Genomic DNA, 20,191 nt, shown 5'->3' on the forward strand with positions numbered 1-20,191 from the left:
AAGCAGGGATGTGGCCACATCAGGGGCATGCATTGTCTAAGAGTCTGGGGTTAAACGTCTCCATAGAATGGTTGAGGCATTCGCTGGTGAGGTTGACAGATAAATACTAGATGCCCAGTCAAATTTGAATTTCGGATAAACAATTAAAAAAAATTTTCCCATAGAAGTATATCCCAACTATAGTGTGGGATATATTTATTCTAATAATTTGTTATTTATCTAAAATTCAAACTTACCTGACTGTCCTGTAGTTTTATTTGCTACATCTGGGGATTGAATTCTCAAGTTGGAATTGGGGCAAGTTATCACTAATATTTTGAAACGAAGTGCCAAGCTAAGGTTTTGATTTAAAAATTCAGATACCTTCTGATGGGGCCGGAGTCAGGGTGGCCTGAACCATTAGAAGTGCCTCACTTTCATCCTTTTGATACCTCCCTGCTGAAGGAGAAGTCATTCTGTCTGTCCAGGGCCTAGAAATTTCTTCCTGTCCCCAGTGTCTGTTTAGAAGTCAAGCCTACTCCTGCCAGTAGCATTTGGGTATTGAATTATACCTTCTTAAAAAAAAAAAAAAAGGAACAGAAAAGAAAAAGAAAAAGTCTTCACTTCAGGGGGGCATTCAGATGCCCATGAGCTCTGCCATCAAATATGAATATTCTCTTAAAAATAAAAATTATGGTGCACTTAAGAAGGAGCATGTTATGTCAGCACTGGTGATAAGACAATTTATTACTGTCTACAAAAAGAAGGCTCAACTGACGTGGTAGAAGCTGGCTCAGCGGGCTGTAAATTATGAGCCATTCTCTCAGTGGCAGAAATAAGGCCCCTTGTCAGTCACTGCACTCTTCCCTTGACAGGCCAGCAGGCCTCAGGAAGCGGGCAGTCAGAATTATATGCCCATTACCCATGAGAGCTGCCTCACTCTGCTTCTCCGGGCTCAGCGCCGCCATCCCCGCAACACACCCGCGCGAGCCCTTGTGTGGTCTCCCCTCATGTCTTTAGGACACCTGTCCCTTTGGACATGAAAAAAATAACAAGTGTGTGTGCTCCTCTAGCAGGCAGAAAGAAAGCAAGAGTAAGCAGAGTTCGGTGGAAAAGGAGCAGGATGCCAGACCGGAGGCCTGAGCAGAACTCCCGCCTTGAGGGGACACTCTGTTGGCCTCTCTGAGCTGGGCCTTTCTGGGCTGGAAGATGGAGTGGGGTGGAAAGAGTAAGGTGATAGGTGGCTCAGCTTCCACACATGGTGTGCTGGGGTGCTGCCTGGGAGGTGGTCTGCCTCCCAAACTGGGAGGGGCTTGCAAAGGGCTGGGGGTGGGAGGACCTGTGGGGGAAGTTGGGGAGATAATTCCTTTACCCTCCAAGAAGGTGGACTCACGGGGACTCCCAAGGCTAGGTGCCCAGATCCAGAATTCCATGTAATCAGAGCTACCTTCCACTCCCATGGACCCATCCCTGCTTCTGATGAAGCTGGTGGGTGCTGTGCACCCACCCCTCCTGTGCACATACCACCTTCCAAAAGCAATCTGTACCATGAACCCCCTACTGGGAGGGCAGCATTTTAGGTACCACTCAGAAGGAGGGTATCCTTGGGAGCTCACTGCCTGAGACGTAACTGGACACACATGCACACCATGAATGAATACAATGGATAATTGCTAGGCAATAAAAGTGGTTACATGTGTCTATTGCATATGAGAATAGGGTTACATGTTTTCATAGAATGGTTGAGGGATCAGTTGGCAGGTGGCCAGGTAAATAAATACTAGGCTCCCAATGAAGTTTCAATTTCAGATAAGCAATGAACATTTTTTTTTAAGATTTTATGATTTATTTGAGACAGAGAGTGAGCGAGAGAGAACATGAATGGGGTGGAGGGCAGAGGGAGAAGGAGAAGTAGACTCTCCGATGAGCAGGGAGACTGACACGCGGCTCCATCTCAAGACCCTGGGATCATGACCTGAGCTGAAGGCAGACACTTAATCTTAACCTACTAAGCCACGCAGGTGCCCCCCCCCCCCAAATTTTTTGAGTACATATCCCATTCAATCTGTGGGATATACTTATACTGGTACAGTGATTTATTTCTTTAAAATTCAAAACTTACCTGACTATCCTGTACTTTTCTTTGCTAAACCCGGGAACCCTGGGGGGTCAGATACTCCGACTGGAATTAGGGAGGGTCGTGTATCGCTCACATTTTAAAGAGAAATGTTAAGCTAAGGTTTTGACTTTAAAACTCAGAACACGTTGTGATGGGGCTAGGAAGCAAGGCGACCCAAACCCTGAAGGTGTCTTGCTGAGCTCAGATGTGGCCCATTAGGCAACTAGACAGATTAAAATAAAACAAAAATAAATAAGAACAAAGAGAGACGGAGGGGAAGGGAGCTCACAACTAGGTGGGACATCGGAGACCATCCTAATAACCTCAGGGGCCTTAGGGTCCATGGGGAAAGTGGTGACTCAGAATGTGCACAGCTTAGGGAAGGTTTTTGTTTTTTTTTTTTAAGATTTTATTTGTTTATTTAACAGACAGAGATCACAGGTAGACAGAGAGGCAGGCACAGAGAGAGAGAGAGAGAGAGAGAGAGAGAAGCAGGCTCCCTGCTGAGCAGAGAGCCCAAAGCAGGACTCGATCCCAGGACCCTGAAATCATGACCTGAGCCGAAGGCAGCGGCTTAACCCACTGAGCCACCCAGGAGCCCACAGCTTAGCGAAGTTTTGAGAGCTGGTATATCTGGAAGGGCTTGGGTGACCTGAGGAAGAACTCCTTTGCCTTCGCATCCTGGCCTCAGTGGGCTCCTTGGTGAGGAAGGGCAGAGCTAAGAAGTGTCCATTCTCTAAACCCTGGGGGGACCCAGGCCAGGAGCACCAAACACCAGCACCATTTGCTATGCTTGTCCCTCACCCTCCTCTCTGCACCCCACTCTGCTCTCCCTGTCAACCCCTCAGCAAAATGGGCAGTTGTCCAACTCACAAGCCCTCGTCCCAAACAGTTCTTAGTTTTTCTTGTCATTTCCCTTAACGTCTTCTCTGTCCTCCTTGATTTTTCAAGGATGTTTTTGCTTTTTTGCTTATTGCTTTTATTCCCCTCCCCCCTCAACCTGCCCCAGAAGGGGTTCTGATGGTCAGCAAGACCCTTGTCCTTTCTATATAAGCCAAGGTGGATTTGCAATCCATCGCCCTTTCTGACCTGTAAGGTAGAACCTTTGCGTAAACTTTATTTGGATGGAGCTGGTAAGGACACTGGGGGCTCTGCAGTGCCCGTGTGCTTTGCTTAGCAGGAGATCCACTTGGCGTGTGAGAACAGATTTGTTAGGGCAGCTCAGACCAGGCAGGAGGCCACGGGAGCACCCATTGCCCTTTGCGATGAGGAGTCCAGCATGGTGGAGAAAACGTCACCACCACTGTCTTCTAGCTTCAAATGTTAGGTTGTTGAGGTAAAGGGGAAAAGGGTGGGGTTATGGACAATTTTTCTTTATCTTTTTCTGTTCTAGACTATTAACTGTAGTTCAGTACTAAACAGCCCTTTTAAGGGTCTATAGAATAATGACAATGTTCAAGCCATCAACGTCAAGATTGCAAGCCTTCCCAGGGCTGTCTGAGTCACAGGTTAAGTAGAACCCATGATAAAGTATCTTATTGAACTGGTTTCTAATTACCTGCAAATTGGACGTTCGTATCTGCCATACACAGTCATGTGTCAACCAGACGGTTGGAATTGTCTGCGCTTTGTCAGCTTAACAGAGGGTTGGCTGCACCTGCCATCACTGGACCCAGAATTCATTCTATTCTTGATTATTCTGTGCTTCTGCCTAGAGAAAAATGATGGAACAAGGCAGAGAAGCAGGTAACGGGCCATCCCCAAATGAGCACGTTCAAAGGCAAAGAGCCATCAAAATGCCACAAACTTTTGCTACTAGCCTGTCATTTGAATGCTTTTCCAGCCAAGGGCATCTTCAATGACATTCTCCCCTCTCTGAGCTCCATCAGGCAAGGGGAGACTCCCAGCTAGCCATCACTGGAGACACAGACCAGATTCTGACACGGTGGATTATTCCTAGCACCTCAGGAGTAGTTGGGATGGGTCATGGGTGTCCATGCACCTTTTAGATAAAGCATTAATAGTCTACCCTGGCCCCAGTAACTCTCTTACATAGTTGGGATTCTGCTTTTACCTTCTTTGTGTGCTTTGCATAAACACAACGTGGCTTCTTTACATGATGCTCAAAGCACAATGACCTCCTTGCAAATACACTCCACTTGCGGATTTTCTTATAGATGCCAGGCAAAATGTCCAGCCCCCAGTTCCAAAGGAAAGAATAGCCAAGTGGTCATGAAACCAAGAAAATGCAATCATGGTATAATTCCAAAGATAAGTAGCGAAAACAATGATACTGGAAAGGGCCAGAAGGAATTAGTAGTAAGATGGCCTGCATTTGTGGCCAGGTGAGAACTTTTCCAATAAGTGATCTTCATAATAATTCTTCCATCATCTTGAAACACCAGATTTGATTGAAGGCCAAAGCATTCACTGATAGTGAGAATCAGGGGTCCCCCAGTTGGCCCACACCATCCTTATGCAATTGCCTATCGAGGTAGTAGGTATGATCACGGGGAATTAGATCACTCTGGGGGGGGGCTTATGCCCACATGTTTGCAGTTTTGGAGTCAATGGGACATTGAGTCCATGATCTGCGCTGTTGGACACAGTCCACAGGAGGTTTTGCTTGGCATGTAAGAAGTCATACAAAATAAGAACTTCTTCCCACAACTAAAAGGGAGGGAAACCTGGAGAATAGGAGGCCATTTCCACCCGTCAAGTGGAAGGTCAACTAGCCAACTCAACAGAGGGTCTGTCTGTTGGGACTCAGAGGTGGTTACATGGTTATGGAAACAGAAGGAAAAAGAGTTTCTGAGACTCTTAAACTAAAGGGGGCTTTCTTACATGATTCTCTCATTAGACTAGCCCGCAAAGGGCTCTCATTGTGACCAGAGGCCAATGTAGAAATCTGTCAGAATGGTGGGTCCTAGGAAGCAGTTGGTTATATCATGGTAAGTCATAGTAATGGACTTCCACTTACACTGAGACTTTTTTAGTTCTTCTGAATCACATTGGATATTAAAAAACAACTTGGCAATTTTGACTGGTAACTCAGACACTTCACTTTTCAAGTAATCCCCTGGTACATGTGTTTGCACACACACGGTCATCACAGAAATACTTCATGCTCGCTGTAAGTTTGTCCTTAATTTGGGGGTAGGAAATACTAATGATGAAGAGACTGTCCCTTCTACCAACAGCAAAGCCACCATCCTAGAGCCTGATGACAAGTAGATGACGGATAGCGAAGATGCTACCGAAGGTCTAAGAAATTGTGTTTCACTATCAACACATTTCAGAAGATGGAGGTATTCATAATTCAACATTTATTTTATTCATGTAAAGCATTTTAAAATGTTTTATTGAATATGCACGGTAGAAGAGGACATGGGATGAAAATTGAAAATCACCCACTCCATTTCCATTTCCTTTTACTATATATATAGTCCCAAAGGCCACCACCATGAGCCATTCCTGCATTTGGCTTTTCTAATGGTTAGCATCCTAATTCCAAATGGCATACTTATACCGCTTTCTTGATATTCAACTTAGGCACTAGCTATGGACTCCTTGCTAAGAAACATGAGGCTTTAGTTGACTTATACTACATTCTCCCTAAAATTTAACAATTATTATTTTTAGTTTTTCTCTTGGTCATCTTTGTAAGTTTCAATCTCCCACCTAAAAGCCATTTCTTGTTCTATTATTTTCAGACATTATATTAATTTCTTTCCCTACTACCATGACAACTTTTACCTCACTAGATTTGATCATTTTTTTGTACTATTTTATGAACATAATTAGCTTTTTCAAGTTTTGTTCACAGGATGGTTTTAAAAACCTAAACACAATAAACCCTATTCATGTCATTATGACTTTGTAAATATTGTTCATTCAAAGCCAATCAGTATGGTAGGATTTTATTTCCTTCTCTGTGGGTCCAGTGTTATTAACTATAGGTTCTATGAAGGGTCAGTTGCTAAACTCATGTCACATTTTTGTTTCCTTCATATTTAGACAAACATGAGGTTCTGACATAACTTTTTGGGTTTTGGGGGGGATTTTAATTTGCCTTAATTTTTGTTTGTTAAGAAAAGAAACATGACTTTACTAGATATTCATGATTTTTAAACCTCTTAATCATACTATTTCTTGAAGCCTTTTGCTGAACTATATCCTGCAGTAACAGAAAAAGGAATTTGGACATACATTTTCTGAGTACTATAAATCTAAAACTCTATATTTGCTTGCATGCATAATAGTTTTCTGGATATTGAATATTGGGTTTTAAATTATAGTTCCCAGAATTTTTTATTCTACTATACAAAGTTCCTGATAAGATAGATATCTGAGGCCAGTATTATTTTTGGTTTTTTTTAAAATTTTTTTTTAAGATTTTATTTATTTATCAGAGCGGGGGGGGGGGGGGAGGAGAGAGCGAGCACAGGCAGACAGAATGGCAGGCAGAGGCAGAGGGAGAAGCAGGCTCCCTGCTGAGCAAGGAGCCCGATGTGGGACTCGATCCCAGGATGCCTGGATCATGACCTGAGCCGAAGGCAGCCGCTTAACCAACTGAGCCACCCAGGCGTCCCTATTTTTGCTTTTTTGAGGGTGACTTTTTCTTTTCTTCTGAAAGTTCTAGGAGTTTCTCCTGGTGTTTCATGTTCGGAAATCTCTTCAGTCTGAATCAAGGCATAATTCTTTTATTCCTCACCCTACTTGGAACTTGGAGTGTCTTTTAGTCTGGAAATAACTATCTTCAGTTTGCAGAAGCTTTCTTCTATCATGTCTTTATTCTTTTTATGTCTTTATTCTTTTAATTTTAATAAAAGCTATACATTCACATGATTAAAAAAATTAAATAGTTCTACAACTCTTAAAATGAAGCTGACAGTTTCCTTTCTATTCCCCGGGAAGCCACTACTTTCAATGCTTTTAGCTTTCTGGTATTTGCTTCTATATTTCTAAATAGCACACTTAAACTGCTATTTATTGATTTGTTTGTTTTAAAAATATTTACTTCAGGCAATGGACAATAAGGGTTTAGCTCTCTTCCTTCACTTCTATACCCTTAAGTATATATTTTTTCCTTCCTATTCTTCTGAAAGAATGATGTCATAATTCTTGGACAAATTAATATTTATAATTTGTATTTTTATGGCTGTAACCCTATAGTACATTAAAATTTTCTTTCCCTTCTTTACATTCTTTGGTTTTCATTTCAATGTTTTCTTTTGTTCGCTTAGTTTTTAATGTACCTGCCACAAATCCATCCTCAAACTCTTCAACAGAGAGAAAATCTCCTTTCTTTCAGGAAGAAAACATAAGCAATTGAAAAAAATTTGAGATATTGCATGTCTGAAAATGTCTGATAGTCATTCTATCCTAACAGCATGTTCAGAGTTTGACTGGGGCTATAGAATTCTAAGTTAGAAATTATTTTTAATAAGAATTTTGAAGGTTGTCCTCCATTGTCATTTAGCTTTTAGCATTGCTATTGAGAAGTCTAATGCAGAGCTAATACTAAACCTTTTGTATGTGACCTATTCTTTCCCTTTCAGAGCTTTAGTACCTTCTCTTTGTTCCCAGTGTTTTGAAACTTTCCACTGATGTGTTTTGTGTGACTCTGTTTTCACTTATTGTGCTGGGCACTTGGTGAACCACTCGGTCAAGAAATTCATGTCTTTTGTGTCCAGGGAATTTTCTTGAATTGTTTCTTTGGTAAATTGCTCCCCTCTCATATTCTCTCTTCTCTATTTTTTTTAAAGATTTTATTTATTCATTTGACAGAGATCACAAGTAGGCAGAGAGACAGGCGGGTGGGGGAGCAGGCTCCCACTGAGCAGAGAGCCAGATGCGGGGCTCGATTTCAGGACCCTGAGAGCATGACCTGAGCCAAAGGCCGAGGCTTAACCCACTGAGCCACCCAGGCACCCCACTCTTCTCTATTTTGAAAGTCATATTATTTAAGCTCTTCTACTTCCCGTCTAGTCTGATTTATTTTTTAACTTCTATTTTCCATTTCTTTGTTGTAATTGTTCTAATTATTGGGAGGTTTCCCCAGCCTTCTTTGTACGCTCTATTAAAGTCTTCATTTCAGCTTTTTAATTTTTAAATTCCAAATCATTTTTGTTTTCTAAATATTCATTTATACAGCCACATTCCTTTATCAGCATTACTGAAGCACAATAATATGTAATTGTCCACATTTAAAGTGTACATTGTGATTAATTTTGACAAATCGATATACCCATGAAACCATCACCTCAATCAATAGAATAACCATACTCATCACTTTGAAAAAGGTTGTCATGCCTTTTTGTAACCCTTTCCTACCTGTCCTTTGCACCCATCCTCCGATAACCACTATTCTGCTCTCTGTCGTTTAGTTTCCATCTTCTAGGACTTCATATACGTGGAATCCTGCAGAAAGTACACTTTTCTGGTTTGGATCTTTTTAGTTAGCATTATGACTTTGAGATTCACGCATGTTCTATGTTTCCATAGATCCTTCTTAATTTCTCTATGTGTTCCATTGTATACTGCTTATGCTCCAATTTGTTTATCCATTTTCCTGTTGATAGATATTGGTTTGTTTCTACTTTGAGGTTAGTACAGATAAAGCTGCCATGGCCATTCATGTACTAGACTTGATGTGGACATATGCTTTCATTTCTCTTGGGTAAATATCTAAGAGTAGAATGGCTATACCATATGGTAGGTGAGTGTGTTTAACTTTTTCAGGAATTGCCAGTATTCGTAATCTATTACTGTGTAACCAATTACCCCCAAAACATTCAGGTTTAAAACAGCACAATGTATTATCTCAGAATGTTTGTGGGTCAGGAATGCAAGCATAGTTTAGCTGAGTGCAGCCAAGGTGTTAGCTAGCACTGAGGTTTCATCTAAAGATTCATTGAGCTTTGATCAGCTTTCAAAATCACTCATATGGTTGTTGGAAGGATTTAGTTTCTTGAGGATGGCTAGATTTAGGATCTCAATTCTTTGTTGGCTGGAGACCTCCTTTAGTTCCTTGCCCAATAAGCCTCTTTGATATGATGACTTGCCAGCAGAGGAGAGAGTCTGTTAACAAAATGGAAGTCACAATCTTTTATAACCTAGTCCTGGAAGTGACACCCCTTCCATGCTACTGTATTACATTGGGTAAGAGAGGGAATTACACAAAGCCAGACAGCTAGGAAGTGGGGATCATTTGGAGTCCTGTCAAAATCATGCCAAACAGATTTTAAAAGTGGTTGTATCATTTTACACTCCTGAAAGAAGCATATGAGGTTTCTAGTTACTCCAATGTTCATAGCAGCAATGGCCACAGTTGCCAAACTGTGGAAAGAACCAAGATGCCTTTCAAAGGATGAATGGATAAGGAAGATGTGGTCCATATACACTATGGAGTATTATGCCTCCATCAGAAAGGATGAATACACAATTTTTGTATCAACATGGACGGGACTGGAAGAGATTATGCTGAGTGAAAAAGTCAAGCAGGGAGAGTCAATTATCATATGGTTTCACTTACTTGTGGAGCATAACAAATAGCATGGAGGACATGGGGAGATGGAGAGGTGAAGGGAGTTGGGGGAAATCGGAGGGGGAGACGAAGCATGAGAGACTGCGGACTCTGAGAAACAAACTGAGGGTTTTGAAGGGGAGGGGAGCGGGGAATTAGGTGAGCCTGGTGGTGGGTATTAAGAAGGGCGCGTATTGCATGGAGCACTGAGTGTGGTGTGTAAACAATGAATTCTGGAACACTGAAAAGAAATACAATAAAATAAAATGAAAAAAAAAATTCTAGTTACTCCTTCCTCACCAACATTTTGAATCATCAGACTTTCTATTTTAACTATTCTAAAGGTGTATATTGGTATCTAATAGGGATTTTAACATACCTTTCGCTACTGAACATCTTTTCTATTTGCTTATTTTCTATCATATATATATGTATTTCCTTTATACATATATCTATTTATATATATGTATTTCATATCTATACATACATAAACATATATATGTATATATATATTTCCTTTTTTCTGGTGAAATGTCTTCTTAAATTTTTTGGCCCATTTAAATAATATTGTTTGTTTATTATCACGTTTTGAGACTGCTTTATGTGTTCTGGATACAAGTCTTTATCAGATACGGACTTCCAAATATTTTCTCCAAGTCTGTGGTTTATCTGTTTGTTCCCTTAACATCTTTCAAAGAGAAAGAAGAAGTTTCTAGCTTTAATGCAATAAAACTGGTCAGTTTTTTCTTACATGGATTGTGCTTTTGATACCTTATCTGAGAAATCTTTACATGACTCAATTTCACAAAAATTTTTTCCTATGTTTTCTTTATCTAGCTTTGTAGTTTTAGGTTTTTACATTAGGTCTATGATCAAATGTGAGCCAATGATCAAGGTTCTTTTCTTTTTTGTTTTTTTTTTTTTTGCATATGTATATTTAATTGTCCAATGACACTTGTTGAAAAGATATCCTTTTGGGGCCCCTGGGTGGCTCAGTGGGTTAAAGCTTCTGCTTTCGGCTCAGGTCATGATCTCAGGGTCTTAGAATCGGGCCCTGCATCCGGCTCTCTGCTCAGCGGGGAGCCTGTTTCTTCCTCTCTCTCTGCCTGCTTCTCTGCCTACTTGTGATCTCTGTCCGTCAAATGAATGAATAAAATCTTGGAAAAAAAATATACTTTTCCCCTTGAATTATCTTGGCAATCTTTTCAAAAATCAATTGCCCCTGTATGTGTGAGTCTATGTCTGGACTCTGGACTCTCTCTATTGATCTGTCTTTATACCAACACTACACTACTTGATCACTGTAGATGTATCATGAGTCTTAAAATCAAGTAGTGAAAATCAGGTAGTGTTCTTCTGTTCAAAGATGTTTTGGTTCTTCTGGGTCCTCTTCATTTCTATATACATTTTAGAAATACCTCATCAATATCTACAAAACAATCTTCTGAGATTTATGTTGTGATTGTGTTAAATCTATGTATCAATTTTGGAGAGATTTTCATCTTACTAAAATTGAATCTTCTGATCCAAGGACAAGGCATATCTCTCCACTTGTTTCAATATTCCTTAATTTCTCTCAGCATTATTTTCTTGTCTTCAGTATAAAGGTTTTGCCCAGCTTTTCTCAAACTTATTACTAAATAGTTTATATTCTTGATGCTGTTTTAAATGGTATTGTTTTTGGATTTTCTATTTTCTAATTATTCATTGCTAGTATATGAAAACACATTTAATTTTTTTGTATGTTGATCTTACATCCTACAATTTTGTATAATTACTTCTTGGTTCTAGTAGCTTTTTTGTAGACTCATGAATATTTTTTGTAGACTTGTGTAGACTCATGCAGATGATTACGTCCACAAAGGAAGACAGTACCCCCTCACCTCAACTCCCAATCAGGATACCTTTTATCTTTTTCTTGCCTTATTAAATGAGCTAGAACTTCCAGGGCAGGGTCGACTAGAAATAGTAAAGGCAGACATACTGAATTGTTCCTAGCCTTAGAGGGAAAGCATCTGGGTTTTTTTTTTAATTTAAAAGATTATTTTATTAGAAGCACAAAGTAATAATCATCAAAGAAACTTTGTGGGGAGCCTGAGTGGCTCAGTTGGTTAAGCATCTGACTTGATTTCAGCTCAGGTCATGATCTCAGGGTCGTGAGATAGAGCCACACATCTACCTCCAGGTTGAGTGTGAAGGCTGCTTAAGATTCTCTCCCTTAAAAAAAAAAAAAAGATTCTCTCCCTTTCCTCTGTTCCCTTCTCCCACTTGTACATTCTCTCTCTCTCTCTAAAAAAAAAGTACAGCAAAGCAAAGCAACTTTATGAGGATGAGTCAAAGTCTTCTAACAAAACACAACATACTGAAACAATACTGTGCCTGCTTTCCTTTTTTTTTTCAATCGACTTCAGTTTTCAGGGCAATGTTAGGTTCACAGCAAAAATGAGTAGAAAGTACACAGTTCACCTATACCTCCTATGCCAACACATATATAGCCTTGTCCACAATCAACATCCTGCACCATAATGGCACATTTGTTACTGCCTTTTTACTGTCCCCATTGTTTTGTTTTTTATTCCAGAATGTTGTATATTTGGAATCATATGGTAAGTACCTTCTTCAGATTGGCTTCTTTCACTTAGTAATATGTATTTAAGTTTCCTCTATGTCTTTTTCAGCCCTTTGTTCTTCTCTTCAAAGATGTTTTTGGGTATTTTGGGTCCTCTTCATTTCTACATTAATCTTAGAAATAGCTCATCAATATCTACAAAACAATCTTTTGGGATTTTACTGCAGGACCCATTGGTTGCTCCCATGTCTTGAATTATGAATAAAGCTGTTATAGATCCATGTACAAGTTCTGTGTGGACATAATTTTTCAACTCATTTGAGTATATAAATACCAAGGAGTGCAATTGCTAGATTATATGATAAGTATATGTTTAATTTTGTAAGAAACTCCCAAAATGTCTTCCAAAGTGGCTGTACTATTTTGCATTTTCACCAGGAGTGAATGAGAGTTCTTATTACCTCACATCTTTGCCAGAATTTGATGTTGTCAATGTTTTGAATTTGGATGCTAATAGGTTTGTTGTTTTAAGCACTGAGATTTAAGTATTGAGATTTCACCATTAAGTTTGAAGTTAGCTATAGATTTTTCATAGATGCCCTTTATGAGATTGAGGAAATTCTCTTCTATTTCTAGTTTATTGAGAGTTTTTATGAGGAATGGATGTTGGATTCTGTTACATCCTTTTTTTTTTTTTTTTTTTGCATAAATTGAGATGGTCATGTGATTTCTCTTTTTAGTTTGCTAATGTGATGAATTACACTGATTGATTTTCAAATGTTAAACATTGCATTCCTGGGATAAACACTATTTGGCAATGATGCAGTACTTCAAATTTTTTGTTAGACTGAGTTGGCTGAATTTTGTTAAGTTTTTTTTTTTTTTTAATTAAAACTTTATCTTTTCAGTGTTGTTAAGTATTTTTGCATCAGTTTTCATAAAGGATATTTGTCCAGGGGCACCTGGGTGGCTCAGTAGGTTAAAACCTCTGCCTTCAGCTCAGGTCATGGTCTTGGGGTCCCGGGATCGAGCCCCGTATCGGGCTCTCTACTTGGCAGGGAGCCTGCTTCCCCGTCTCTCTCTGCCTGCCTCTCTGGCTACTTGTGATCTCTCTCTCTCTTTCTCTGTCAAATAAATAAATAAAATCTTTTTTAAAAAAGGATATTTGTCTGTATTTTTATTTTCTTGTAACATCTTTGCCTGATTTTGGTATCAGGGTGGTGCTGGTCTCATAAAAAAATTGGAAAATGTTTCCTCCTCTTCAATTTTCTGGGAGAGTTTGTGTAGAACTGGTATTATTTCTTCCTTAAATACGTAGCAGAATATACCAGTGAAGCCATCTGGGCCTGCAGTCATCTTTTTGGAAAGTTTTCTACTTACAAATGAAATTTCTTTAATAGGTCTATTCATATTCAGATTATGTATTTATGAGTCAGATGATCTGTTTCAGAGTCAGATTATTTCTTTTAAAATTTTGTATTGTGATAAAATATTCATAAAGTACACTTTACCATTTTAAACATTTAAGAGTATAATTAAATGGTATTAAGCACATTCACAATGTTCTCTAACCATCATCACAATCTATGTCTATCTATGCATCTGTCTTTTTTATCATTCCAAACAGAAACTCTATACCTATTAAACAGTAAATCAACCTTCCCCCATCCCCCTGCTCCTGCTAGTTCCTGGTAATCTCTATTCTTCTCTATGAATTTGCCTATTCCAGGTACCTCATGCAAGTGGAATTATACAATATTTGCCCTTTTATATTTGGCTTACTCATTTAGCATAAAATACTCAAAGTTCATCCACATTGTAGCATGTATCAGAATTTTACTGCTTATTACAGCGATTTATTTCTCTTTGACAGGATTTTGATAGCTTATGTTTTGCAAAGGATTTGTCTCCTTCATTTAAATTTTTGAATTGATTAACATAAAGTTGTTAATAATGTTTCTTAATTTTCTTTTACTATCTATAAAGTCTATAGTGATGTCACCTCTCTCATTCTTAATATTGGGAATTCTTCTCCCCATTTTTTCTCCTGATAACCTTGGCAAGAGATTCTCTGTTTCACTGACTCTATAAAAACCAACCAACCAAGCAAACAAACAAAACAAAACTTTTGCTTTCGTTGATTTTTTTTGTTTTTCTATTCTCTATTTTGATTTAATTAAACTCTTACCTTTATTGTTTCTTTTCTTCTGCTTTGAGTTCAATTTGTTCTTCTTTCTCTTACTTCTTATGGTATAAACAGAAATAATTTATTTGAGACTTTTTCTCTAATGCAAGCAATTGGTACTAAAAATTTCCCTATACATACTGCTTTCATTGCATCCTCATAAACGTTGATGGGTTGCATTTCATTTTGATTCAGTTCTCTTTGGATTTCTTCTTTGATATGGGTTATTTTTAAAGGCATTATTTAATTCCCAATATCTGGGTATATTCCAGCCATCTTTGCATTACTGACTTTTTATTTAATTCCAATGTAGTCAGAGAACATACTTTGTTTGACTTAAACCTAGAGATTTTTTTATTACCAAGAATATAGCCTATATTAGCAAACTTTTGCAATGCAAAATAATGTGTATTCTTTCATTAGGTGCAATTAGATCATGCTGGCTAAATGTCTTGTGCAAGTCTTTTATATCTTTGTTGATTTCCCATTCTGCAAATTATGGAGAGTAAGATGCTGAAATATCTAACTATACTTTGGATTTGTCCAGTACTTCTTACAGTTCTATCCATTCTTGTTTTATATATTTTGAAGCTCTATTGTGATGTACATTAAGATTTCTCTTTAGATTTTTTCTCATTAAGATTTTCTCTTTATTTCTGATCTTCATAAATTGCCTCCTTTATTATTATGAAATTATCCTCTTTATCTCTGATAATATTTTTTGCTCTGAAATTTAATTTATCTGATAGCCACTCCTGATTTCTTTGGATTGCATTAGAATATATGCCTTTTGTCTGTTTTTCACCTTTTATGCCTTCTTCCAACTTTTATTTTTAACTCATTCCTGTCTGTACTTTAATGGGTTTCTTATAGGAAGAATATGATTTCTTTGTGGTTTTTTAAATCCATTTTGACTGTCTCTGCCTTTTGATTGGGGGTGTTTATGCCATTTACATTTAGTATGATTATTGATAAAACATATCAAAACCCAAACAGGGTTTCAATATATCATCTTGTTATTTGTTTTCTATTTGTTTCATCTTTCCTTTGTTCTTATTTTCTTCCTCTTTTGGATTGAGTATTTTTTTAAAGATTTTGTTTATTCATTTGATAGAGATCACAAGCAGTCAGAGAGGCAGACAGAGAGAGAGGGGGAAGCAGGCTCCCTGCTGAGCAGAGAGCCTGTGGACTGAGTATTTTTAATATTTAATTTTATCTCCTTTCTTGGCTTATTAGCTATAACTCTTTGTTTTCTTATTTTAGTGATTGCTTAAGGGTTTATTGTATACATCTTTAATGTACCATAGTTTAACTTAAAGTCATATTATGCCCTTTTATGGATAGCATAAGAAATTTATAATAGTATAATTCCATTCTCCCTCTCCTGAACTTTGTGCCATTGTTCTCCTACCTGATATATATATTATAAACTTTATCAACTATAGTTACCATTTCCATATTTAAAAATTAAATAATATTTTTAAAACCAAAAATAAGTCAAATTTATTCACATATGTATCATTTATGATGCTCTTTCTTTCTTCTCTTTTTTAAGATTTTATTTATTTGACAGACAGAGATCACAAGTAGGCAGAGAGGCAGGCAGAGGGAGAGGGGGGAAGCAGGCTCCCTGCTGAGCAGAGAGCCCAATGTGGGCTCAATCCCAGGACCCTGGGATCATAACCTGAGCCAAAGGCAGAGGCTTAACCCACTGAGCCATCTAGGTGCCCCGATGCTCTTTATTTCTTTATGCAAGTTTAGTTTCACAATTAGGACCATGCTCTTTCTCTATCTGTGACTTAAAACTCTTATAGTATGTCTGTTGGTGATAAATTATTTCTGCTTTAAGATATCCAAAAAGTCTTCACTTTGCTTTTGTCTTTGAAGTATATTTTCATTAAGTATAGGATTCTAGTTTGACAGTTTTTTTTTTCTTTCAGTACTTAAATATGTTGCTCTACTGTCCTCTGACTTGCTTTGTTTCCAAAAAGAGGTTGCTAACACTTTCATCGAAATGCAATGTATTTTTTTTTTTCTGGATGCTCTTAAGATTTTCTCTTTATTTCTGATTTTAAGCAATTTGATTATGATGTGACTTTGTGTGGTTTTCTTTATGTTTCTGGGATTTAGTGACTTCCTTAGACCTGTGTACTTAAAATTTTCTTTTTTTTTTAAGATTTTATTTATTTATTTGACAGAGACACAGTGAGAGAGGGAACACAAACAGAGGAAGTGGGAGAGGGAGAAGTGGGCTTCCTGCCGAGCAGGGAGCCAGATGTAAGACTCGATCTCAGGACCCTGGGATCATGGCCTGAGCCAAAGGCAGACATTTAATGACTGAGCCACCCAGGCACCCCTGGATTTATAATTTTCATCAAGTTTGAGAAATTAGGGCCATTATTTCTTAAAATATTTTTTCTGTCTCTTACTTCCCACTTCACCCTGCTCTCAACACCTTCTCAAGTAAGGATTATATGTATAATAATTGTTCCATGGTTCACTGATGCTACATTCAGGGTTTTATTTATTTATTCATTTGGATCATTTTTTGTTATGTTCTCAAGCTCTTCTTCTTTTTCAGTGTCTAATATGCGGCATTTTTCATCTTTTGAATTTTGACTTTTTTTTAATGTCTCCGATATCACTACATAGCATGTTACATCTTTCCTCTACCTCCGTGAACATAATGGAATATGTCTACAATAACTGTCGTCTACTTTTATCATCATGGTCATTTCTGGGTTTGTGTATGTTGATTTTTCTCTTCATTATGGGTTATATTTTCTTGCATGTTTGATAAGTTTTTAGATGATTCCAGACAATGTGAATTTTATCTTATTAGGTAATGAATGTTGTCCTACTTATATAAATATTCTTAAACTTTGTTCTTCTGTGAAGTTAAGTTACTTGGGAACAGTTTGATATTTTTGAGGTTTTAAAATATATTTTGCTAGGCCCCACCAGAGCAAACTTTGCCCCACTACTAAGGCCAATACCTTTTTGAGTACTCTACCCAATTTCCCATGAATCATGAGATTTTCTACTCTGGCTGGTGACGGTATGAACTATTCCCAGCCCTGAGTAAGTTTCAGAGTTACTTTTTCTGTCCTTTTGGGGTAGTTCTTTTCTAGCCTCATGTCATTTCCTCACATGCATCCACTTATCAGTACTCACTGAAGATCTCTGGGGGTCTTTAAAGATCTCCAAGCTCTCTACCTCTTGCAGTTCTCTCTTCTTCAATATCTGCCCAGTGAACTCAAGCTGCTTTGACCTTGCCAGGCTTGCAGCCCAGTCTCTCCAACTCAGAGAGGCCACCAGGCCCAACCTGAGTTCCTCCTCCCTGTGCAAACTCTCTCCAGGCAGTACTCTGGGCCGACCTGAAGGCTCACTTCTTTTGTTTCCCCTCTCTCAGTTATCATTCTCAATGTTGTCTGATGTTTAATGTCTGAAGGTCAGTTTCATTTTTTTTTTCATATTTTCAATTGCTTCAAGAGGGTGGACAAATCATGTTCCTATTACACAATCATCAGCCGAAATAGACATAGAGTAATCTTGCTTGATGGAATAAATTTATTTCTGAATTTCAGTTATTTTTTAAGTTTTCTTCTGCTTGTTGCATTTTTTTCTTTTTCAGGTTTCATTTTTCTTTCTGTTTCTGCTTGTCTTCTTTCCTGCTATAGGCTTTCCTCACGGCGTTGAGTAATCCTTGCTTGCTTGCAATAATATTTTGCACAGTGAGGGAGGCCCTAAGAATCTGACCTACTGGGCTTGCCAAATACTGGATTCACAGTGGGTGACCTGGTTGAGCTATTTTATTGGGGAAGCCCCAGGGGTCAATATCTGGAGATCTTATCTCTTTCCTGCTCTGAGTCCCCCAAGGGGGAAAAAAAAATCTGTCATTCTCCTGAATTTTTTAAAACATTTTTATTTACATTTATTCTGTGCAGAATTTACTCCCAGGCCATAAGTTTTCATTTCTTCAGTTTCTTCTGGGATATCTTTTTCTTCTGTACAACCTCCTCTTCTGGTATAGGAACAATCTGCTCTTTTTTCAGTAAGGATCATCTCAGTATGGCAGGGGGAGCTCATGTATGGGTTAATCTGACCATGAGCCCTGTAAATTCTACACCGCATCTTGGGGGCTTTCTTCACCTGAATGTGCTCAATGACCAGAGAATCGACATCTAAATCCTTAAGTTCAGCATTACTCTCTGCATTTTTAAGCATGTGCAGTAAAAAATTCAGCACTCTTTTTGGGCCACCGACCCTGTGTCCAGCCCACTGTTTGGCTTGGACACACCTACCATCTCCACCATTGTAGTGATGGAATGGCACACACTGTTTCTGCAAAGTGACGTCTTTCAGATACTTGGTGGCTTTTCAGATATGCATACCCTTTATGCCTGGGCAGTTTCACATGTGTTCTTAAAGTGAACACAAACATTTGAACCTCTTTATTTGCATGATTTTGTAGGGTTTTCTGGGTCAAGCAAATAGCGAACCATTTTCAGAGGTCACCCCAGGCCACTGAGATGAAGAGCTCTTCCTGCATTTTTTGTATCTAGGTTACCATTGTTTTTGGAGCAGAGGCAAGTAAGGGAACTGAGAAGTCTCAGCCTTTGGTATGTAGACTCTGTCCTAACCTCTCCTTTTTAGTTTTGGGATCTTTACCTTCTTGGTGGCTGGTGTTCCTGAGTCTAGAGTTTCCATGATTTAGCTTCTCATAGTAGTAGGCTCTGACCTGCTGAGAAGGGAGGGTGCTGGTAATTTGATGATGGTAACAGGGTGAGGGAGGGGATCCTGGGAAGTCTGTCTACTTCTTGTATAGATTTTCAACCATTCTTGCTCATTTGAACCTCTCTCAATCCCTTCATTGAGAGTTAACTTAATGCTTACAACTCCTGAACCCTCTTCAGTTTCTGGATTTTCCCAGAGCTATTGTAGGTTCCACATTTCTCTGGTCTATTAACATTTACCACTATCCCACTGCCCCCCAGCGTCTGATTATGTGGATGGAAAAATCACCTCTAAATTTCTCTGAGGATACTAACTAGATTTGTCAAGGTGTCTCTGCTTCCTGGGTTGTCATTTTTTTCTAGGGAGCCAGATATTCTTTTCAGTCTTCTTGGTCTTTTTCTTTCAAATGGCCAGCTTTCCCATGGGCCTAGTTATCCTTGGTCTTCTGTTCATATTTTAGGATGAAGGACATTCTGTTTTCCCTCCCTTCTCCTATGGTCCTCTGCCCTGTTTCTTATATTCCACATATAAGTGAAACCGTGATAATTGTCTTTCTCTAATTGACTTATTTCCCTCAGTATAATACCCTCCAGTTCCAACCACGTTGATGTAAATGGTAAATATTCATCCTTTCAGATGACTAATATTCCACCATATGTATATAATATACACCGTATATACCATAGGATATACCATGTCTTCTTCATCCATTCATCTGTCGATGGGCATCCCAGCCCTTTCCACACTTTGGCTACTGTGGACATTACTGCTATGAACATTGGGTTGCAGGTGCCCCTTGGGGTCATTACATTTGTGTCTTTTGGATAAATACTTAGTAATGCAATTGCTGCGTCATAGGGTAGCTCTATTTTTCACGTCTTGAGGAATCTCCATACTGTTTTCCAGAGTGGCTGCACCAGCTTGCATTCTCATTCTCATCAACAGTGTCAGAGGGCTCCCCTTTCTACACATCCTTGTCAACATTTGTTGTTTCCTGTCTTGTTAATTTTAGCCATTTTGACTGATATAAGGTAGTATCTCATTGTGATTTTGATTTGTAGTTCCCTGATACCA

At 38.6% G+C, this 20,191-nt stretch overlaps 1 pseudogene; it reads right to left on the bottom strand.

Moving 5' to 3' along the window:
- Positions 1-18,330: 18,330 nt before the first annotated feature.
- LOC116590457 lies at positions 18,331-18,885 on the bottom strand (annotated as a pseudogene).
- Positions 18,886-20,191: the final 1,306 nt, after the last annotated feature.

The sequence above is a fragment of the Mustela erminea genome, chromosome 5 (assembly GCF_009829155.1).
Source record: "Mustela erminea isolate mMusErm1 chromosome 5, mMusErm1.Pri, whole genome shotgun sequence".
Lineage (NCBI taxonomy): Eukaryota > Metazoa > Chordata > Mammalia > Carnivora > Mustelidae > Mustela > Mustela erminea.